Source organism: Scyliorhinus torazame, chromosome 1, assembly GCF_047496885.1.
Source record: "Scyliorhinus torazame isolate Kashiwa2021f chromosome 1, sScyTor2.1, whole genome shotgun sequence".
Taxonomy (NCBI): domain Eukaryota; kingdom Metazoa; phylum Chordata; class Chondrichthyes; order Carcharhiniformes; family Scyliorhinidae; genus Scyliorhinus; species Scyliorhinus torazame.
This window is the reverse complement of record NC_092707.1, coordinates 372898719-372922975: the sequence shown is the minus strand read 5'-3', so window position 1 is coordinate 372922975 and position 24257 is coordinate 372898719. Positions and strand designations below refer to the sequence as shown.

At 48.0% G+C, this 24257-nt stretch overlaps 1 protein-coding gene across 5 annotated transcripts in view; it reads left to right on the top strand.

The window, feature by feature from the left end:
* LOC140426609 (muscarinic acetylcholine receptor M3-like) overlaps positions 1–24257 on the top strand; it is a 383533-nt gene that overhangs the window by 210073 nt on the left and 149203 nt on the right. For 3 of the 5 annotated variants that reach the window (XM_072511623.1, XM_072511598.1, XM_072511617.1), the window contains 2 exons: positions 10845–10951; positions 11301–11350. The gene's annotated coding sequence lies outside the window, so the exon portion shown is untranslated. The remainder of the gene's footprint in view (positions 1–10844; positions 10952–11300; positions 11351–24257) is intronic. The other 2 variants (XM_072511633.1, XM_072511607.1) reach the window with 1 other exon arrangement.

Genomic DNA, 24257 nt, shown 5'->3' with positions numbered 1-24257 from the left:
GACGGTAGAGAATGGGGATAAAGGGGTCTTTTTCAGGATGGCAGCCGGTGACGAGTGGTGTGCCTCAGGGGTCGATGCTGGGACCACAACTTTCACAATATACATTATTGTACATATACATTATTGTATATAACCATGGGCTGGTTTAGCACAGGGCTAAATCGCTGACTTTGAAAGCAGACCAAGGCAGGCCAGCAGCACGGTTCAATTCCCGTACCAGCCTCCCCAAACAGGCGCCGGAAAGTGGCGACTAGGGGCTTTTCACAGTAACTTCATTTGAAGTCTAAATGGGAAGATGCTTAGGAAATCAGAAGAACAAAGGGATTTGGGAGTCCTTGTTCACGATTCTCTTAAGGTTAACATGCAGGTTCAGTCAGCAGTTAGGAAAGCAAATGCAATGTTGGCATTCATGTCGAGAGGGCTAGAATACAAGACCACGGATGCACTTCTGAGGTTATATGAAGCTCTGGTCAGATCCCATTTGGAGTATTGTGAGCAGATTTGGGCCCCATATCTAAGGAAGGATGTGCTGGCCTTGGAAAGAATCCAGAGGAGGTTCACAAGAATGATCTCTGGAATGAAGAGCTTGTTGTATGAGGAATGGTTGAGGACTCTGGGTCTGTACTCATTGGAGTTTAGAAGGATGAGGGGGGGTTCTAATTGAAACAGGATACTGCGTAGCCTCGATAGAGTGGACGTGGAGAGGATGTTTCCACTTGTAGGAAAAACTAGAAGCAGAGGACACAATCTCAGACTAAAGGACGATCCTTTAAACAGAGATGAGGAGGAATTTCTTCAGCCAGTGGGTGGTGCAACCTGCTGACCCACCCTCTGGCCTTCTTATGATGTCAGCAGGTGAGCTCCAGGCTCCTGGCTTTTCACAAAATAAATAGGAGCTGGACTGGACCACTTGGGGCTTTGAGCCTCCTTTGCCATTCAGTCGATCATGGCTGAACTTCTACCACAGCTCCATCTTTCTGCCCTATCCCTTAATCCCTTAATTATCCTAGTATTCAAAAATGTATTGACCTCCACCTTAATAACATCTGAGCTTCCGATGCTCTCCGGAGTCGAAAATACCAAAGATTCCAAACCCCCCGCATGAAGGAAATTCTCGTCATCTCCGTCTTAGATAGCTGACCACTTATTTTGAGGCCGTGACCCCATGTCCTTTCTTCCCCAGCCTGGGAAAACATTTTCCTTTCATCCATCCTGCCAAGCCCCTGAAGAGGTTTTTATGATTTAATTAGATCACCTCCCATTCTCCTCCAAGGAATATAATCCAGCTGGCTCTTTCTCCTGAAAAACTGTCAGCAGCTGACCATGGCGAGATTCACATGAGGCCCGGGCTTTCAACATTTCTGTAAGCAGAAAATGCTTCAAATATTCAGCAGCTTAGCCAGCATCTATGCAGAGAGAAGGTGAGTTAACATCCCAGCCTGGTGAACTTGCATCAGAATTGGAAAATGTTAGAAGCGATATGGTTTTAAACCTTGCAATCCACAGGATTGTTGTTTTAAGCAAGTACAGAGGCAGGGAAAGGGGGGAGGGGTGGGGGGGTGGGGGTGGAGAATTAACAAAAGGGAAGGCCTGTGAAGGGGCGGGAATGATTAACTGAAAAGCATAAGACCATAAGACATAGGAGCATTATTAGGCCATTCGGCCCATCGAGTCTGTTCCGCCATTCAATCATGGCTGAATTAGTACCAGCGCATGCTGCCAAAAAAAAAATGGGAGCAGTGGTTATGATCCAAAGTTATTGAGTTCCACGTTGTGTCCAGAAGGTTCTAAAATGCCTAACAACAGTTAAAATCTGACAGTCCCCCCAACTCCAACTGGGGTTGCTGTCCTCTCCCGCCAGCTTCTCACCAGTTCATACCAAATAATTATACAATTTACAGCGCAGAAGGAGACCATTCGGCCCATCGATTTTACACCAGCCCTTGGAAAGGGCACCCCACTCAAGTCCACCCCTCCACCCCATCCCTGTAACCCAGTAACCCACTGAACCTTTTTATGGACACTAAGGGCAATTTATCATGGTCAATCCACCGAACCTGCACATCTTTGGACTGCGGGAGAAACCGAAGTACCCGGAGGAAACCCACGCAGACATGGAGAGAACGCAGACTCCGCACAGTGACCCATGCGGGAATCAAACCTGGGACCATGGCACTGTGAAGCAACAGTGCTAACCACTGTGCTACCGTGCCACCCTATGACCTGTGCTCTTCTAAGCGGGTGCACATGCCGACGGTAACAATATTTGAGCCACGGCAAGAAGGAACCTTGCTGTTGGCATCTCATAATAAACCTCTTCAGAATAACACCAGCATTCTTTGCACAATGCACTTAAGACTGCAACAACCCTGGGGAATTCAGTTACTGTGAAGGTACAAGAAACAAAATGCTTCTGGGAATAGAGACCGTCCAAGTCAACATTGCTCTTGGACTATTTTTGCTGCAGATTATTTTTGGGAATTGCGTACAGGTCCAGGAAGCAGTATTCAGCGAGTACTCTTAAAAATTGCTTTCCTTATGGCTCCAGCGGGAACAATCATTCACCAATCTCTGAAGTTTGAGACAACAATCCTGTGGCCTGCAAGGTTTAAATCCTATCATTTTAACTCACAATCCTGATCAAGCGATTGCTCCTTTGTCCTCGAGCTTGAATTCGCCGATTGCAAAACCAAAATGCAACACATTATAGAAGTAAGGGATCGCCTCGGTTGCAAATAGAGATTTTGGCCCCACAGTGTCAGTCCCATGTGTCTGATCACTTACAGGAGTGACAAACATGCTTATACCTGGCAGTATGTTGAAGGCAAGACTCTAAACCTGTAATACCTTACTTACCCTTCTACGAGACCCTAAAACAGGAAGATGCAGAGCAGCAGGGTGGGGCCCTTGTAGTATCTTCAGATTTACCAAAGAGAACTTTCTCTGCTGATTTCAAGGCCCCCCTTTGGGTGAACATTAACCTGAATTTGTTTTAAGTCTTTTTATTGGAGTTTTCCATTTTTACAGAAATCGCATGAAACGAAACAAAAAGATGAGCCCTACGTAACAATGTACAACAAGTTGGGTGCAGAATAATAGTCAATGAAAGAATGGGAACATAGAAGACTGGATGAGTCAGGGACAGAATGCCCAACATATTTCCTTCACGGATACAAGACCCATCTGCACCAGAACAGGTGACAGGCAACATCACAGATCTTTGTTGTATCCATAGCTACAAAGCATTGGCAGAAGGAGCAAAACAATATCCCAAGAACCACAGAGCAAATGGAGGAATGCTCAGAATGCCAATTACACTAATTGCACTCTTCTCCAGGCCCAGGCCAGAACAGGCAACCATGATATAACCGCAGGATGACGAAGGGAGGACCAGGCATTACCAAGCCTCACATCTCAACGCAGGACCTCTCATAGGAACAAAAAGGATGCACCCACCCAAGAAGCAGGATACTGATCACTGATCCCGAAGCTGAGCCTGGCCTAAACCAATACCATCACCAACTAAGCCCCAAGGATTACCCGGCAGTCAAAGAGAGAGACCCATATTAGGGGAAGCGACTGACCCGTCCATAACGGGGAGTCACACAAGCCCAGTCCTCAACAGCGTAACACACCATCCACCTGGGCCTGAAAGCTGAAAGGGGCTAAACAAAAATAAGAGACTAACTCACACTGGGGGGACCTTCCTCGAATATGCGAGGACAGAAGTAATCCGACAAACCCCTCCATTCCATCCCTCATCCCGCTCTGGCTCTGCTCATCCCTCATCAAGGATAATAGAATAAAGAGACTGTGCACAAATCCCGAATTCAACATTCAGCGTACCATGATGAAAATGTATTAAATCTGGATAACCAATGGTGCAGGACATCACACCCAAATTATCCACTTCCCTGCCACAGACAACTCACAGTTATCAGGGAACAAAATCCAGGATAACAACTGAGATGTGAGGCCGTTATCAGGATAAAGACTTCTCCATTGGCACACAAAGAAAGTAGAATCAAGGATAAAGCAGGATCCAAAACGCCGAACAATTATCGAGATTCTCCACGAATACCAATGATTAGAGCATGAACCCCATTGCTTGCAATATGCCATCTCACCCAAACCCAGGCGGTCAACAACCAAGGTTCCAGGAGCGGGGGGAATGATATGGCCGGTCAGCCATCTCCAACCCCTTTCAACTGACATCAGGAACAGGACAACACAGGACCAGGGGTCATGAGGCCAATCCCACCCTCAACCTTGAATACAGGATTAAACTTGCTCCATTGACAGTGCTCACTCTGCAGCAAGAACCTCCTTGTGCGCCTCCAACGCCTCCATTAAAAATGCCACGCAACTATTGAAATTGAGCTCTGGTGACAAGCACAGCAGAGCCCAGCCATTCAAACGGATGAATAGCATCATAAGCAGCCATTATCCGCTGGTATACACTGCGCCGTCAAGGCAGGAGACCTCCCAGAAATAGCCGCATCACCAAAGATTTGGCCCCACCCCAACTCCTTCCAGCTGCCATGAAGCATTGAGGATTTAAGCATTTCGTCTTGACTCTAGTGCCGAAACACTGACCAACTGTGGTAGTCACCACTGTTGTATTATATTGTATATACTGCACTGCATACAAGGGTATTACGGTAAGGCCTCTGTAGTACAGGTACGGGGATAGATCCCTGCCTGCTGGCTCCGCCCAGTAGGTGCAGTATAAATGTGTGTGCTCTCCGAACTGCAGCTATTTCGGCAGCAGCTGTAGGAGGCCACACATCTCTGTGTAATAAAGCCTCGATTACTCTCTATTCTCGTCTCGTCGTAATTGATAGTGCATCAATTTATGACACAGAGATTTTACAAAGATGGATCTCCGCATCAAGCCGGATCGCCTGCAGCTGCATCCTCAAGCAGACAACGCCAAAACGAACTTCGCACATTGGCTAGCTTGCTTTGAAGCATACATCGAATCTGCGACAGACCCAATCCCAGAAGCACAGAAGCTCCAGATTCTGTACACGCGGCTGAGCTTCGATGTCATTCCCCTCATCCAGGACGCGCCTACCTATGCAGAGGACATGGCGCTATTGAAGGAGAACTACACTCAGCAGACCAACAAGATCTACGCCAGGCATCTCCTGTCCACGCGGCACCAACTTCCCGGTGAGTCTGTGGAAGATTTCTGGCATGCTCTGCTCGCCCTGGTGAGAGACTGTGATTGCCAGGCCATTTCGGTCGCAGAACATTCTAACCTGCTAATGAGAGACGTGTTCATTACGGGCAAAGGGTCGGCCTACATCCGACAGCGCCTCTTAGAAGGGGCTACACTTGACCTCGCGGCGACCAAGAAACTAGCGCTCTCACTCTCAGTCGCCTCACGCAACGTACAGGCGTATGCCCACGACCGCATGGCCCACCTCTCCTGGGCATCATGGACCCTGCCAGCGGCCACCCCATCAGCGACCGCCCCCAGCCAACCACACGCCTGTGCCGCGCGGCAGCCAACCAACCCTGGGAGACCCAAGTGCTACTTCTGCGGACAGCCAAAACACCCCCGGCAGCGCTGCCCGGCGCGGAGCGCGCTCTGCAAGGGCTGCGGCAAGAAAGGACATTTTGCTGCAGTGAGGCAGGCCCACTCAATCGGCGCTATTGTCCCTGCACCCCCTGTGTGCGGCCAGTGGGCGCCGCCATCTTCCTCGCCTCAGACCACGTGCGGCCCGTGGGCGCCGCCATCTTGCTCCCCTCACAACACGTTCAGCCCGTGGGCGCCGCCATCTTGCTTGCCTCACAACCAATGGGCGGAGTCTTCTTGCCTGCCCCAGGACACGTGCAGCCCGAGAGCGCCGCCATCTTGCCTGCCTCAGGACACGTGCGACCCGTGGGCGTCGCCATCTTCCCCGCCTCAGGACCTCTGCCCGTCGGGCACCTCATCGGGCCGGTCATCGCCTGCAACCACTGACGACCAGCCGCGTCTCACCTCCGTCATGTTTTAACCAGTCCCGACCGCACAACCTCGCGACCGCGTCGACAAAGGTGAAGGTCGACGGGCATGAGATACCCTGCCTTCTGGACTCCGGGAGCACTGAGAGCTTCATCCACCCCGATACGGAAAGGCGCTGCTCCCTCGTGGTACACCCCATTAACCAAAGAATCTCCCTGGCCTCCGGATCCCACTCCGTGGCGATCCGGGGGTACTTCATCACCACCCTCACCATCCAGGACGTAGAGTTCAGCGGTATCCGGGTCTACATCCTCCCCAACCTCTGCGCTGCCTTGCTACTTGGCCTGGACTTCCAGTGCAACCTTAAGAGCCTAACCCTGAAATTTGGCGGGCCCCTACCACCCCTTACTGTCTGCTGCGTCACAACCCTTAAAGACGACCCGCCTTCTTTGTTTGCAAACCTCACTCCGGATTGCAAACTCGTCGCCACCAGGAGCAGACGGTACAGCGCCCAGGACAGGACCTTCATCAGGTCTGAGGTCCAGCGGCTGCTGCGGGGAGGTATCATCGAGGCCAGCAACAGCCCCTGGAGAGCCCAAGTGGTAGCAGTGAAACTGGGGGAGAAAAACAGGATGGTTGTTGACTACAGTCAGACCATCAATCGGTACACGCAGCTCGACGTGTACCCCCTCCCACGCATATCTGATATGATCAATCAGATTGCACAGTACCGGGTCTTCTCGACAGTGGACCTGAAATCTGCCTACCACCAGCTCCCCATTCGCCCATACACCGCGTTTGAAGCGGACATACCATTTTCTTAGGGTTCCCTTCGGCGTTAATAACGGGGTCTCGGTCTTCCAACGGGAGATGGACCGAATGGTTGACCGGTACGGACAGCGGACCACTTTCCCGTACCTGGATAACGTCACCATCTGCGGCCATGACCAGCAGGACCACGACGCTAACCTTTCTAAATTTCTCCACACCGCCAAACACCTCAACCTAACCTACAACAAGGAGAAGTGTGTGTTCAGCCCGAACCGATTAGCCATCCTCGGCTATGTGGTTCAGAACGGAGTTCTAGGGCCCGACCCCGATCACATGCGCCCCCTCATGGATCTCCCCGTTCCCCACTGCCCCAGGGCCCTCAAACAATGCCTGGGTTCTTTTCGTACTACGCCCAGTGGGTCCCTAACTATGCGGACAAGGCCCTCCCACTCATTCACTCCACCAGTTTCCCACTGAAGGCCGAGGCTCACCAGGCCTTCAACCGTATCAAGGCCGACATCGCCAAGGCCGCGATGCACGCGGTCGACGAGATGTTCCCCTTCCAAGTCGAGAGCAATGCATCAGACATCGCTCTGGCCGCCACCCTCAATCAGGCAGGCAGGCCCGTGACATTCTTTTCCCGCACCTTCCATGCCTCCGAAATTCGGCACTCCTCCGTCGAAAAGGAGGCCCAAGCTATCGTTGAAGCTGTGCGGCATTGGAGGCATTGCCTGGCCGGCAGGAGATTCACTCTCCTCACAGACCAACGGTCGGTTGCCTTCGTATTTAGCAACACGCAGCGGGGTAAGATCAAAAATGCTAAGATCTTGCAGTGGAGGATCAAGCTCTCCACCTTTAATTACGAGATTTTGTATCGCCCCGGTAAGCTCAACAAGCCCCCCGATGCCCTGTCCCGAGGTATATGTGCCAGCGCACAAGTGGACTGACTCCAGACCCTGCACGACGATCTCTGTCGCCCAGGGGTCACCCGCTTTTATAACTTCATTAAGGCCCGCAATCTGCCCTACTCCATCGAGAAAGTCAGGGCTATCACCAGAGACTGCCAGGTCTGTGCTGAGTGTAAACCGCGGCCAGACCGTGTGCGCCTGGTGAAGGCCTCCCGCCCCTTTGAACGCCTCAGCGTGGACTTCAAAGGGCCACTCCCCTCCACCGACCGCAACTCGTACTTTCTCAATGTGGTCGATGAATATTCCAGATTCCCCTTCGCCATCCCATGCCCCGACATGACGTCTGCCACCATCATCAAAGCCCTCAACACCATCTTCGCTCTGTTCGGCTTCCCCGCCTACGTCCACAGCGACTGGGGATCCTCATTTATGAGCGATGAGTTGCGCCAGTACCTGCTCAACAGGGGCATTGCCTCGAGCAGGACGACCAGCTACAACCCCCGGGGAAACGGGCAGGTGGAGCGGGAGAATAGGACGGTCTGGAAGGCCATCCAGCTGGCCCTACGGTCCAGAAACCTCCCGGCCTTCTGCTGGCAGGAGGTCCTCCCCAACGCACTTCACTCCATTCGGTCGCTCCTGTGCACGGCGACTAACGAAACCCCCCATGAACGTCTCTTTGCCTTCCCCAGGAAGTCCACCTCCGGGGTTTCGCTCCCAACGTGGCTGGCAGCTCCAGGACCCATTCTCCTCCGCAAGCATGTGCGGCAACACAAGGCGGACCCGTTGGTTGAGAGGGTACAGCTACTGCAGCCATTTCGGCAGCAGCTGTAGGAGGCCACACATCTCTGTGTAATAAAGCCTCGATTACTCTCTAGTCTCGTCTCGTCGTAATTGATAGTGCATCACCAACAAATCTCAGAATACAGTAAAATGCTGGGCCAGCATTTGTCGTCCATTCCTGAAGGCATGTAAGAGTCAACCACATTGCTGCGGACCTGGAGTCACGTGTAGGCCAGACCAAGAAATGGCATTAAAAAAATGTGCACACAGATGAAAAAAAGGGTCGAGATGAGCAGACCCAGAGCACGTAAAAATATAACTGTTCCCACGTTTGCATCATGTGATTAATCCCTTCCCCTTAATTTTAAAAATGTTATAATCGTGAATTTGAGTAAGAATGGTCTCAATATTTCGCAATGTTGTTAGTCTAGTCCCTATATCCTACGGTCTTGATATCAAAATCAAATCTTAACGTGCCTATTGGCAACACATTACGACGCTAGGGACAATCAGTGAACAGATTTAGAAGAATGTCTACCCAATTGTGTGTAGATTTGGACTAGGTGATCAGAGTTCATTGTCAGTGCAGCCTATGCTTGAAGTCAGGGGGTGCCGGAGGTTTGCGATCAGTGCTGGGCAATCTGCGGCCCGGGGCTATATCATCATCATAGAATTTACAGTGCAGAAGGAGGCCATTCGGCCCATCGAGTCTGCACCGGCTCTTGGAAAGAGCACCCTACCCAAGGTCAACACCTCCACCCTATCCCCATAACCCAGTGACCCCACCCAACATTAAGGGCAATTGTGGTTACTAAGGGCAATTTGTATGGCCAATCCAACTAACCTGCACATCTTTGGACTGTGGGAGGAAACCGGAGCACCCGGAGGAAACCCACGCGCACACGGGGAGGATGTGCAGACTCCGCACAGTGACCCAAGCCGGAATCGAACCTTGGACCCTGGAGCTGTGAAGCAATTGTGCTATCCACAATGCTACCGTGCTGCCCCATCAGGCCCATCAGGGTTCTGAGTGCAACCCACAAGACATTTTGTTGACTGTTGCCCATGTGCAGAGTTGCCTCATTCCGCTGCTTTCCATCCGTGTAGCTTTTTTCCTATCAGACTGAAGTGATACACACATTAAGCAAGGGCAAGTGCAATGCATGTTGATTGCAGACAACATTCACTGGTGAGAGCTATGCGCTCCCTGTGCATCCAATCAAGCGTAAATATTTATTCTGATTTTACCACTTGAAGTTGATGACAGTTCTATTAATATATAAATGACTGAGCATTTTCTATAACTTGTTATAAATATTTGTCGTGTATTAAATGTGTTCAATTTTATTCACGGATCATAGTGAACAAGCCCAAATTCAATCATGCGGCCCACTGAGATGGAGGGTGACTCATGCGGCCCACCCACTAGACTAGGTTGCACATCACTGTATATTCTCAAAGCAGATCCGGTCTTTTTATGTTGAGTGTTGATGTGAACACCAAAATGCTTATACCAACCCAAACCTGCAAGGAATAATTTACAAAATTGCTTGATTGCAAATGTGCTCCTGGTTTTTCTTATTTATTCGTTCATGGGATTTGGGTGCTGCTGGCTGGGCCAGCATTTATCGTCCATTCCTGAGGACATTTCAGAGTCAACCACATTGCTGTGGATCTGGAGTCGCATATAGGCCAGACCAGGTAAAGGCGGCTGGTCTCCTTCCCTATAGGACATTAGTGAAGGAGTTGGGTTTTTACAACAATCGACAACGGTTTCATGACCATCATTAAACTTTTGAAATTCCAAATTTTTATTGAATTCAAATTTCACCGTCTGCCCTGGTGGGATTCGAACCCAAGTCCCCAGAGCATTACCTTGGGTCTCTGGATTACCAGTCCAGCGACAATACCACTCGACCACTGCCTTCCCAGATACTAGTCCAATTGGAGTTTTTATTTTCCATGATTCTCTAGGGTTTCAAGTTAATTAATAGTCAGTCAATGTTTCCAGCATTGTTTTTCTTCATTCAAATAGAAAACAGCATTATGCAAGCTGCATGCTAATAAACCCAGAATGAATCCTGGAATGAAAAAAAAAATTATTTTGTAAATAGGACCATTTACAATTTCCCTCTCACCTCGCATTCATTATTTTTCAAATGTATGTGTCGCAATTCAAAACCCATCTATCAAGTATAAGGAAGACAACGGATAGAAAAATAGTTTAGCCTAAAGATGTTGCTGATATTATGAAGTCAGTGTGGCTTGTATTCAAATAATGCAGTCGCTATTTTGATGAAACTGATAAAACAGGGCTGTGGGGATTTACATGACGTAAAAGCATTGTACATTTTTATTGAAATCCTCTACGTTATTATCTCAGTTATAATGCTTTGCGAAGTCAAATGATATATTTTTTTGTTATTTTCCAGCTTTTATAAGGAATATCCTGCCTGGGAGCTCAGTATATAAGGAATATTCGAGGACCTGCTTATGTCGCCACAGCTTGATGTAGGAAAACTTGTCAATCAAATTATTGGTAAGTTTCTGGGTATCTCAGTGCTCCACTTTACATTTAGAAGTCAGTCTAGTGCATAGTAAGAAGTCTTACAACACCAGGTTAAAGCCCAACAGGTTTGGTTCGAATCACCAGCTTTCAGAGCACAGCTCCTTCCTCAGGTGAAACCATGACCATGTAGAGGAATTTCGCCCTTCTGAAGATGCAATAACATGTGTTTGTTTCCCCTTTTTACCGAATTGATCAGAATGGGACCTTATGGAGTGAATTCAGACTGAGGTGATGGGCAATGGGGAGAATTTAAGCCAGTAAAAAATAAAAATCGAGTTGTGATGTTAAAATGCATATCTGTCCTGCTGTTCCGTTGCAGAATGCCAGTTGATGAAAGATAGGACTGGAGCCAATCTTTATACATCTTTTGTAAGTATTTATTTGCAGAGTTCCACATCACAAGCATACGCCTCCTAACCTGATGACCACAATTTCACAATGCCGAACACAATGCCAAATACCTGCTACAATTAAGCACAATGAATAGATGATTACCACCCACCTGTATCGCACCCAATGTGTTAGGTTAAATTAATTCCTCATCTCTTTCGATAACATAATGATGTCAAGTTATTGTGATCTGGAATGCGCTGCTTGAAAAGGTGATGGAAGAAGATTTAATAGTACTTTTCAAAGGTGAATAAGATAAATATTTAAAGGGGATAGTTTGCAGGGCTTTGGGGAAGGAGCTGAGGACTCGGACTAATTAAATACTCTTTCAAATGTGCAGGTACAGGCTGAGCGGATGAACAGCCTCATTCCGTGCTGTACTATTCTATGATTCTAAGTTGAATAGGAAGGTTACAAAAAAGTCTATGGCAGCACGGTGGCACAAGTGATCAGCACTGTGGCTTCACAGCGCCAGGGTCCCAGGTTTGATTCCCTGCTGGGTCACTGTCTGTGCGGAGTCTGCACGATCTCCCAGTGTCTGCGTGGGTTTCCTCCGGGTGCTCCGGTTTCCTCCCACAGTCCAAAGACGTGTAGGTTAGGTGGATTGGCTATGATAAATTGTCCTTAGTGACCAAAAAAGGTTAGGGGGGGTTAGTGGGTTGCGGGGATAGGGTGGAAGTGAGGGCTTAAATGGGTCTGTGTGGACTCGATGGGCCGAATGGCCTTCTTCTGCACTGTATGTTCTGTGTTCTATGAATGTAATGATTCTCTGGTTCAACGTTTTACTTTGATCCCAGCATCCTCGATATTTGCCACACTCACCGGTATCTGCATCACAAGTACTAAGTCAATGGCGGGAACTGGGAGGATGGAAGCTGACAAGAGTTGGCAAACTGAGCTCAACGACATGAGACCCAAATAATGTTATCTCCCGGCCTTCAAGCATATGCTCCCACCCAAAGCTGACGGCTGGCCAACAGATAGGAGTGCGACGTCTGGTGGCAGGAGGGCTCTGCCAAAAGCAAAAGGTCCTCTGATAGGATTGTCAGTTAGCTGCATTGTTAGAGGTTTTGTTTAGTGACTACCCCCTTTCTAGCTCCCCCCCCCCCCCCCCCCCCCCACCCCGATCTAACAGGCTTCCCTCCACCTTTAACAAATAGACAGAAACGCTGATAGAAAGCAAAATCACAATTTTCCGTCAGCTGTGGCTCAATTGGTAGCACCCAAGCTTCTGAGTCAGAACGTTGTGAGTTAAAAGCCCACTCTGGAGACTTAACTATTTTGAAGAAAAGTGGAGATATCCCTAGTGTCCTGACCAATGTTTATCCCTCAGTCGACACCACACTTCCTGATTATCTAGTCATTTTCACATTGCTGTTGGTGAGAACATGCTGTGCACAAAGTAGCTGTTGTGTTTATTACACTACAGCAGCGACTCCATCGGCTGTAATATGCTTTGGAACATTCAATGATCGTGAAGGGTGCACGTCTTTTTTTTTCTTTTATTTCTCAAAACCCTTATGATTCTTCTCTTGGGTTTACCTGCAGTAGTGTTCAGGTGGTTTATCTTTGATTCCAGGAGACTCCAGGAGGGTCAGCAGCATACGGTCCCCAGTTTTTGGAAATGTCAGATAGATTGTGTCCAGGACGGTGCCTCGCGTCCATAACCTCTTGACTCGGAGGTGTAAGTTTTTTTGTTTCTTCAAAAGAATTTAAGAGTACCCAATTATTTTTTTCTAATTAAGGGGCAATTTAGCGTGGCCAATCCACCTAACCTGCACATCTTTGGGCTGTGGGAGTGAGACCCATGCAGACAAGGGGAGAATGTGTAAACTCCACGTGGTCAGTGACCTGGATCCTCGGCGCTAACCATTGCGCCCCCGTGCCGCCCAACTTAGAGATGTAAGTGCCGTCAGTTGAGTGGGGATCTTTGTACAGCGTCCTGAATTTTCATTCCGCTGTGGAGGTAGGACTGTGGGCAGATAAAGCCACAATTTCCCGTTACCTATGTGCCTGGCAGTATCCAGGCATGTTTTATCCTCTAGTCCTTTTTGGTTGGAACAGGTTGCTTCAGAGGTGGGGGGAGGGTGTTGGTTGACAGCTACCCTCCTACAAATGGCAGATCACCATTCACTCCAATTAAAGTGCCTATTAAAGCCAATCTTCCATCCCTGACTGGAATTTTCCAGTTGAGAACATATGGGCCTCCCATGGAGGCCATCACCAAGCCAATAAATGAAGGCGGTCTCACGATACTAGGCCAGAGGGGTTGAACTCTGTCACGAAAGTTAAACTTTCCTGCAGGCGTGAGAACCATGACAATCTGGTTACATGTGGCCACTTTTTTACTTCAGAGCTTTGAAGATTATTCAAATGGAGCCTCCATCTTGACACTTTCCAGCCTCTGGAAGTCACCACCCACACTTAATTGCATGATGAATATGCCATCTGGCTATTAATTGGCCATCTTCTTCAAAATGGCATCAAGAATCAGGCATAAATGCACTGCAAATTGTGTCCCCGAATTGCTCCTGACGTTGGGGCCCTGACCCCAGAACCAGGACTCAACCTTCATGACTGTCTGCAGCCAGTCTTGCAGTCCCTCTTAAATAAAACCACCAGTTTCTGGAAGTCTTGCATTCTTGGTTTATGCTCAATAATAGCAAGGCTGCAACTATCTGGATTCATTTCGCTGATGCTCCTTAAAGGCAATAGAGTGAGCAGATTTGCACTCTGGGCTGGATTTGACATTTTACATTATTTCCATATTTAAGATTGTTGGCTGCCTCCATTAGCTCGGAGGGTGGAACATCTTCTACTTTGGGTGCCTCCATACACGCTGTAATAAATGCTTCAAATTGGCACACAGGCAGATGACTGGAAATCATTAGGGCCCGGGGCTGAATGAAAGCAAACAGTGTGTGGAAATAGTGTCATGGTAGTTTAAAGATGCAAGATTTTTATTAATAATTACTGGATTTATATTGTTCTATCAATCATCTGGACTGAGAACCCCTTTGGCGAATGTATAATTTTAATCTTCACAACACAATGCAACAAATAAAAAATCCTGTATCGTTACATCAACCTGTCAGACATGCTGCATAAAATGGATGGTAATTCAAAGTACATATCCTTTGTTTTTTGACTTTTTAATCAATACAGAACCCAGCCTTTTCTCATCTGTTGCTCAACCAAATGCATACTTTGAATGTGTAGCAGTGGAACAAAAGTCACCAGTAACATCCTTATTATTTTAAATCTGTTTATCTATTTTATCTAACAGCTCAAAAAGACCAACATATAGGCCTTGTCCTGATGCCCTGTTCTTGTCAGTTATGGCGCCAGGCAGTCTCCCTCTATTTGTTATGGTGATTCAAGTGAGCATTCAATATCCAATGGTACAGATTGCACAAGACTCTATGTCCTTGCCAATATTAATCCCTCAATCAACGCCACCAAAAACAGGCCACATCATCTTCGTGCCACATGTGTGACATTGTTGATACACTGTGACTGGTGAATTTGCTGACACAATAAATCACTCAATTTCAAAAGTAAATCCATGCCGTGGAACACTTTCAGATATCTCAAGATGACGTGGTGCAATGTGAGTGCAGGTCATACTTTAGTTTGCTTATACAAGGGTTTGAATGTTTCAATGATAAAGAGATTGGTTGTGATTTATAACTGAGATTTTATGGTGCATACAGAAAAACAGAGGAGGTTCAGCTAGGCTGTTGAATGACTAATGTAAATCTAATTAAATTAAAGCTCCCTCCCCTGATCCCTGAAGCTCCATGCCTTTACCCTGTGCATAAAGACTACCTTATTCGTCAATAAGAGGGAGGGCAACTATATCAGACACATTACAACAGAGGTGGCTGGTGCACATTTGTGTATTTCAGCAAGTCCTCTTTGCTACATGTTTCCATTAATAATGCTTCTCTATCCTAGGCATGTCACTTGAAGTTATGGGAGTTCTGGAGTAAGGGAGACGAGACCAGAATTTTGGAAGGCCTGTGTTACTAACTGCCCATTGTAGATTGCGACTAGCATTTTCTGTTCAAGGGGAATCAAGGTAGAGAGCAGTAAGCTCTCGGGGGAATTCTTTTTTAAATTTATTTGTGGGGTGTGATCTGCGCAGGGAAGGCCAGGATTTGGCGCCTTGTCCTTGGGAAGCTGCCTTCATGAACTGCATAGTCTGTGTAATATAGGTGCACTTACAGAGCTGTTAGCAAGAGAGTTTCTGGAATTTGATCCAGCAACAGTAAAGGAATAGTGACATAGTTCCAAGTCAGGATGGTATGTGGCTTGGATGGGAACCTGCAGGTGGCAGTGTTCCCATGTACGTGCTGTCTTTGTCATTCTAGGTGGTGGATGTCATGGGTTTGCAAAGTACCTTCGAACATGATGAGTTGCTGCTGTGCACCTTGCAGATGGTGCACACGGCTGCCACTGTGTGCTGGTAATGGAGGGGGTGAATATTTAAGCTGGTGAGTGGGATACTAATCAAGTGGGCTGCTTTGCCCTGGATGGTGTCAAGCCTTTTGAGTTTTGATGAAACTGCGCTCATCAAGACAAGCGTAGAGTATTCCATCACGCTCCAGATTTATGAATTAGATAGCAGGTGACCTTTAGGGCAGTGTTTTTCAAACATATTTTCCTGTGACCCTCTTTTACCAAAAGGCCAACCTTTGGGACCCACACTGGCTGACCTTTGGGACCCACACCGGCCGACCTTCGCAACACACTATTTTCGCTTACCTTTAATATGGCAGGTGAGCCAGCTTGGTCGTCATGATCTCACTTTCTTTGTCATTCAATGTTATATTTCTGTTAAGGACTTCAGCTGATGATATAAGTTCATGCTGCATCCTTTGAAAAGAATTAAGAGGTTTATTATTGAACTCACAATGCTTAGTCTTCAAATTCCTTTGAAGATTTAATGGTTTTAAACTTTCATTTGCGTATAAAAAAAACATGGAATTTGCATCCTAATTTGCATCCACAATTAACAAAGCCATACCTCAAGAAATCACCTTTATATTGCTTTGTTCCTGATTTAAGTTTCGTCATAGTAAGCTGTTCACCAGAGGCCCTGGACCTCTGTATACAGCTTGCACTGGCATTGCTTTGTCCTGCCATGAACACCCGTGAGCCCCTCTCGCCAGCAGATTCAGTTGTGAGATCCTGGCCTATTTGTGTCTCTGGGCCTCTCTTCCTTACAACAAATTTTTAAGCTGCCAATAAGCAAAGCTGCCTTGCTTACTGGCAGCTACAAAACGGAAAAATCTCTCCTCCGTGATTTCACTCCAAAAGCACGGACGTACAGGGAGCGTGACGCTAGTGTACCTGCTGGGCGCATGACCTGCTCTCTGGCGTTGCTTCTAATGGGAAGACTGCATCGTTCATATTTAAAAGGGGATCACGGCCGGCATTCTCATCTTAAAATCTGACACCCAGGAGATCTGTCCATTTTGCTGCCCGTTCATTTGTTCAATCATCATGCTGACTGGTGTTCTATTTAGTTCAAATGCTGAAATGGGGCTTAGTATTCAACTTATGACAAATAGTCAAGTGAATTATTTCCAAAGACTTTGCATCGATGGTGGAATCGGTTGGAATAGAGTTTAATAGCATAAAGGCTGATCAACTCTATTTCTTTCTAAATTTAACTCAAATTCTCAAACTTCCATGGTAGAACTTAGACTTGCATATCACTCACTGAATAAGAAGCAAATAAATATTTTAAATGACCTTTTGCTGCAATACCAAGGGTTATAAGACTGGAGACAATTTTGCAGTCAACGACAAACTTGCCCAGAGATATTTTTTGTGGGGAGGGGATTTTGCATTGGAACCTGCAGTACTTAGAAACCCATTTAGGTGTCCTCTATAGGGAATCTGGCACCTGTGTGACTAGGGCAGGCAACAAAGTATCTGTTTATTAAATCAGATTGAAGGATCATTAATGAAGTGTGCAGAATACTAAGCATTTAAGATTGAACATTTGATTCCATGGCAAATCAGGTGCAGAATATGCAGTAAAGAAAGGGAACAAAAGATGGGATTAAAAGAGAGAGACGAAAGGGTACGAAAGAAAAAGAAAGATTCTTTTCACTTTGTCAGATCTCCAACAATAATTAAAAATTGAAGGATTGAGACTTCACACTTGTATAAATTGATTTTCAGTACGAGGGGAATTATTTAGCAGCGATAAAGACTTATTACACCATTGAATAGCTTCTGAACAATAATGTGCAAGTTCCAACATTTTCTGGCACATTTAGGCACAAAGTACAGCAACTTCACACCGTTCCATGTATTTCAGTGCTGAGTTTTATCGACAGGATGCCGGTATGATACAGCTTCAAAAGGGGCAAACTGAACAGCAATTTGCTGAATTCTGTGTTAAACTACACAGGTGCAATCTTTGGAAGATCTTCTTTACACTTTAATACCAGGGGGTGCTATTAGCTTCACCATTACTTCCACAGCAAAATCTGACCCAATAAGCTTTATTCCTTTTCCCACAGATGCTGCCTGGTCTGCTGTGTATCTCCAGCCTTTTCTGTTTTTACTGTCATGAAAATTGTGTTTACTGCTAGCTGGACAGCCCAGCTTTGTCTGTTCAAATTCCACTTCCAAACAATTGAGCAGAACAATTAGCAAATTAATTAATTATTATTCTAAATATACGGGCACCATCATCACAGTATTGAGATAAGTGCACAATAAAGTGCTCCAACAGGCCTGCCAGCTGTGAATGCTGATGCATCGTAAAAGCAACTGGGGTAGCACAGTGAATTAGATACTGGTGTTGCATCTCTGAGAGCTGGGCTGAAAGTATTTGTTTGTTAACAGAGCCTTTGTGTAATGGGGTTGGGCAGTCTCAACCCCATTCATTGTGGGCACTGATCTACAAAATTACACCATTGTGCCAAATGTTTACAAAGCAATGCAAAAACGTCTCGGGGATCTTTTCAAACAAAGTACACAGAACATAGTAACCAAATGGAGGAAACACAAATGCAAGCAACTCCGGGATCAGCAATTCAAAACTTAATCCAACCCTAAAGTCACTTGGCCATATTTCAGCCTTTTCTTTTACTCAAGGAAGTAATGGACTAACATCATATGTTACTCTCCCCCCACCTCCCCCCCCCCACCCCCACTACCTATACGGCGATGGGCTGTAAAATACAACTAATTGTGTAAATGCGGGTTGATTTTACACATGGGACACCATCTTTTTGAGGTTTGATTGGGGAGAAGACAAAAAGAAGCTGTGTAGTTCACAGCAGCACACAGTAATACTTTGACTTTAGTTTTTAGAACAATGTGATCTGCTAGCCCCTTTGTCAATACTGCTCCTGTTCATCCTTTTGAGCACAAGATAGTTCAAATGTTTCCAAACTCAACAGGTTAACAAATTATGCACATGGAAATCCTTGTTATAGATATCACGGCAGCACGGTAGCCTTGTGGATAGCACAATTGCTTCACAGCTCCAGGGTCCCAGGTTCGATTCCGGCTTGGGTCACTGTCTGTGCGGAGTCTGCACATCCTCCCCGTGTGTGAGTGGGTTTCCTCCGGGTGCTCCGGTTTCCTCCCACAGTCCAAAGATGTGCAGGTTAGGTGGATTGGCCATGATAAATTGCCCTTCGTGTCCAAAATTGCCCTTAGTGTTGCGCGGGGTTACTGGGTTATGGGGATAGGGTGGCGGTGTTGACCTTGGATAGGGTGCTCTTTCCAAGAGCCAGTGCAGACTCGATGGGCCGAATGGCCTCCTTCTGCACTGTAAATTCTATGATAATCTATGATATCAAACTCTCTCAGCCTGAAATAGTCCCCATTTGAGTCATACTGAGCAGCAGAGTGATTGTTAAAACCATCTCCACGTGGGAAAACCTGGAGCAAGTGTCTAAGCAAGGATCTTTCATCATAGTTAGCAAATAATGTATTGACCCTTCATTTAATGAGAAGAAGCACCAGGATCTGTGCATCACTTTGAGACGCATATGGTAATCTGGAATGTCTACAGGAGACTTGTTCGGAACTATTTGAAGAGTCCTTTTTCATGTAACTCTAGGTGACAAAGCCATCTAGAGCAAGTACAGCTACTGTAAAATATATTTTCATTCACAGAAAGCATTTTTGAAATTCAAAGAAATACTATGGTATATTTCTACTTGTTTTCATCCCCTTTTGAACCTCACAGCCCATCAATATTTACCCAAAGATTTTTTTTTTAAATTTAGGAGTACCCAATTCATTTTTTCCAATTAAGCGGCAATTTAGCGTGGCCAATTCACCTACCCTGCACATCTTTTTGGGTTGTGGGGGCGAAACCCACGCAAACACGGGGAGAATGTGCAAACTCCACACGGACAGAGACCCAGAGACGGGATCGAACCTGGGGCCTCGGTGCCGTGATGCATCAGGGCTAACCCACTGTGCCACCATGCTTCCCAATATTTACCCAAAGATGAGGCAGTTGCTTTCCCAGAGTGGAGGGGGTCAGTCACCAGAGGATAGGTTTAAGGCCTGTGGGGCAAAGTTTAGAGGAGATGTGCGAGGCAGGTTTTTACACAGAGGGTGGCAAGTGCCTGGAACGGGTTGCTGGGGAGGTTGTGGAAGCAGATACATTAACGCCGTTCAAGAGGCATCTTGACAAATACATGGATAGGATGGGTGTAGAGGGACACTGCACTAGGAAGTGTTGAGTGATTTGGCCAAAGGTGGTATCATTTTTAAAAATAATTTTAGTGTAACCAATTCATTTTTTTTCCAATTAAGGGGCAATTTAGCGTGGCCAATCCACCTAGACTGCACATCTTTGGGTTGTGGGGGCGAAACCCATGCAAACAGGGGGAGAATGTGCAAACTCCACATGGACAGTGACCCAGAGCCGGGATCAAACCTGGGACCACAGCGCCGTGAGGCAGCAGTGCTAACCCACTGCGCCACCGTGCAGCCCCAAGGGTGGTGTCATGACCGTCCTGGCTTGGACGGCCAAAGGGCCTGTTGCTGTGCTGTATTGTTCTTTGTTCTTGATTGTATCTGACAATGTTTCCTGATCACAAATCGTCTCTTATTGTACTGGGATAAACAGAACTGAAAGTGTAATATGACTTGAACATTTTTACTGAATAAAACTTTAGAAATTCTGCTTTTTCAAGGGCACCATTTTGAAATTAAGACCATAGAATCATAGAGTAATTATGGCACCAAGAGACAGTTCATCCTATTGAGTCCATAACAGCTTTCTGTAGCTAGACCCATTCTCCCACTTTATCCCCACAACCTCATAAGCTATTTCCCTTAAATGCCCATCCAATTTCCTTTTGAAATTGTTAATCATCTCTGCTCCCACTACCCTCCTAGGCAGTGAGGTCATTGGAATCTGCACTTCCTTTTGTCTACCAAACAATAGTGGCTGGACATCAAAAGTAACTCAGTGCTGTGGATAGGTACTGAGGACCTTCTTCGGTGTTTTCTAAATGCAAATTCTTTCTTTCAGATTCTCCGTTTCAGCAGCTAAGTACCAGCTCGAACGGAGAATTCACAGGAGGTTTGCGATTAAAAAATCGGCGCCGACCCCTCATCAATTCCGAGATCGGTGAGAGCTAGCAGCGGCGCTGGGTGAAACTCCTGGCTCCCAAGCCGAAAATGGCTGGAGAATGGCCAGGTCCCGGGCCGCGCATGTGCACGGCTGACGACCTGCAGCGGTCACGCTGTACAACATGTCGCCGGCCTTGCGCGGATCCGAACCACCATCCGCGACCCCACAGATCATCCCTTGGCCACCCCCTGGCCCCACCACCCAGTAGCACGGATCCCGGCCAAGTGTGGTGGTGCTGGACACAGTCCGCAGCCGCCATGCTGGGTGCCCGACCACTGAGACCACACGTGTGCGCAGTTGGGAACTCGGCCCATCGGGGGGCGGATCATCACGGGAGGGACGGCCGATGACATGCCTACGCCATTGCAATGGTGCTTGGCGCGTGATGTTATTACGTATTTCCAAGAGGAAGCATGACTGACTGGCGTCAAACCGCGCTGGCCCCGATTTGTGCGTCGGAGTCGATTCTCCGCCCAATCGCCGATTACGATATCGGCGTTGGAAAACAGAGGGCGGGATTCTCCAACCCCCCGCCGGGTCGGAGAATCCCCGGGGGCGGCGTGAATCCCGCCCCGCCGCTCCGATGCCAACTGCTGTATTCTCTTGCGCCGGCTTTTGGGCGGGGGCGGGGATCACGCCATGCCGGTCGGGGGCCGTTGGCAATGCCCCCCCCCCCCCCCCCGGAAATTCTTGGGGCCTCAATGGGCCGAGCGGCTGTCGGTTTCTGGCCAGTCCCGCCAGTGTGGATTGGACATGGTCCTACACGGCGGGACCTTGCAGGTAAGTTGGCTGGTACGGGCCTCGAGGGGGTGTGGGGGGGGGGGTTCGACCCCGGAGGGGGGCCCCTTGGTGGCCTGGCCCGCGATCGGGGCCCATCGATCTGCGGGCGGGCCTGTGCCATGGGGGCACTCCTTTCTTTCATGCCGGCCGCAGTAGGGCTCCGCCATTGCCGGCGTGGAGAAGACACCCTCCTGCGCATGTACTGAACCACGCCGGCAGGGGAGGGGGTCTCTTCCACCTCCGCCATAGTGAAGACCATGGCAAAGGTGGAAGAAAAAGAGTGCCATCACGGCACAGGCCCGCCCGCGGATCAGTGGGCCCCGATCACGGGCCAGGCCACCGTGGGGGCACGCCCCGGAGCCCGCCCGCACCACCTTGTCCCGCCGTTCAAAAGGTGGTTTAATCCACGCCGGCGGGAGAGGGTTGACAGCGGCGGGACTTCGGCCCATCGCGGGCCGGAGAATCGCCGGGGGTGGGTCCGCCGACCAGCGCGGCGTGATTCCCGCCCCCGCTGAATCTCTGGTGGCGGAGAATTTGGGACACGGTGGGGGCGGGATTGACGCCAGCCCCCGGCGATTCTCCGACCCGGTGGGGGGGTCGGAGAATCGCGCCCATGCTGTCCAAGCTGGTTTGAATTTAACCATAAGCCTGACAACAAAGAACAAAGAAATGTACAGCACAAGAACAGGCCCTTCGGCCCTCCAAGCCTGCGTCGACCATGCTGCCCGTCTAAACTAAAATATTCTAGACATCTGGGGTCTGTATCCCTCTATTCCCATCCTATTCCTGTATTTGTCAAGATGCCCCTTAAACGTCACTATCGTCCCTGCTTCCACCACCTCCTCCGGCAGCGAGTTCCAGGCACCCAATACCCTCTGTGTAAAAGGCTTGCCTTGCACATCTCCTCTAAACCTTGTCCCTTGCACCTCAAATCTATGCCCCCTAGTAATTGACCCCTCTACCCTGGGAAAAAGTCTCTGACTATCCACTCTGTCTATGCCCCTCATAATTTTGTAGACCTCTATCAGGTCGCCCCTCAACCTTCTTTGTTCCAGTGAGAACAAACCAAGTTTATTCAACCTCTCCTCATAGCTAATGCCCTCCATACCAGGCAACATCCTGGTAAATCTCTTCTGCACCCTCTCTAAAGCCTCCACATCCTTCTGATAGTGTGGCGACCAGAATTGAACACTATACTCCAAGTGTGGCCTAACTAAGATTCTATACAGCTGCAACATGACTTGCCAATTTTTATACTCAATGCCCCGGCCAATGAAGGCAAGTATGCCTTATGCCTTCTTGACTACCTTCTCCACCTGTGTTGCCCCTTTCAGTGTCCTGTGGACCTGTACACCAAGATCTCTCTGACTGTCAATACACTTGAGGGTTCTACCATTCACTATATATTCCCTACATGTATTAGACCTTCCAAAATGCATCACCTCACATTTGTCCGAATTAAACTCCATCGGCCATATCACCGCCCAAGTCTCCAAACAATCTAAATCCTGCTGTATCCTCTGACAGTCCTCATCGCTATCCTCAATTCCACCAACCTTTGTGTCGTCTGCAAACTTACTAATCAGATCAGTTACATTTTCCTCCAAATCATTTATATACACTACAAACAGCAACGGTCCCAGCACTGAACCCTGTGGAACACCACTAGTCACAGCCCTCCAATCAGAAAAGCACCCTTCCATTGATACTCTCTGCCTTCTATGACCTAGCCAGTTCTGTATCCATCTTGCCAGCTCACCTCTGATCCCGTGTGACTTCACCTTTTGTACCAGTCTGCCATGAGGGACCTTGTCAAAGGTCTTATTGAAGTCCATATTGACAACATCCACTGCCCTAACTGCATCAACCATCTTTGTGACCTCCTCGAAAAACTCTATCAAGTTAGTGAGACATGACCTCCCCTTCACAAAACCATGCTGCCTCTCACTAATACGTCCATTTGCTTCCAAATGGGAGTAGATCCTGTCTCGAAGAATTCTCTCCAGTAATTTCCCTACCACTGACATAAGGCTCACTGGCCTGTAGTTCCCTGGATTATACTTGCTACCCTTCTTAAACAAAGGAACAGCATTGGTTCCACCACCTCCTCCGGCAGCGAGTTCCAGGCACCCACTACCCTCTGAGTAAAAAACTTGCCTCGTATTGTTTCCTGGTGCATTCTCCATGGCAATGCTTTGACCAATCATAGTCCAAAATCAGGACTCTCTTCTCATGCCATTGTTCTTCCCTTTACAATTGGTATTCTTGTTGTTACAATCCCAGCTGATATTACAACTAGACAGGAAGATTCCAGAATGGAACCCTGGCTCAAAAGACGGTGGCCTGGATTCTCCGGTCGCTGACGCCGAAATTGCGTTTGGCGATCAGCCGGAGAATCAAAGTTCTCGACCAAATCAGGGGCGCCGCCGCTTTTGCAATGCTCTGCCCCCTCCAAAGCGGTGTACTCCCCAGGTACGC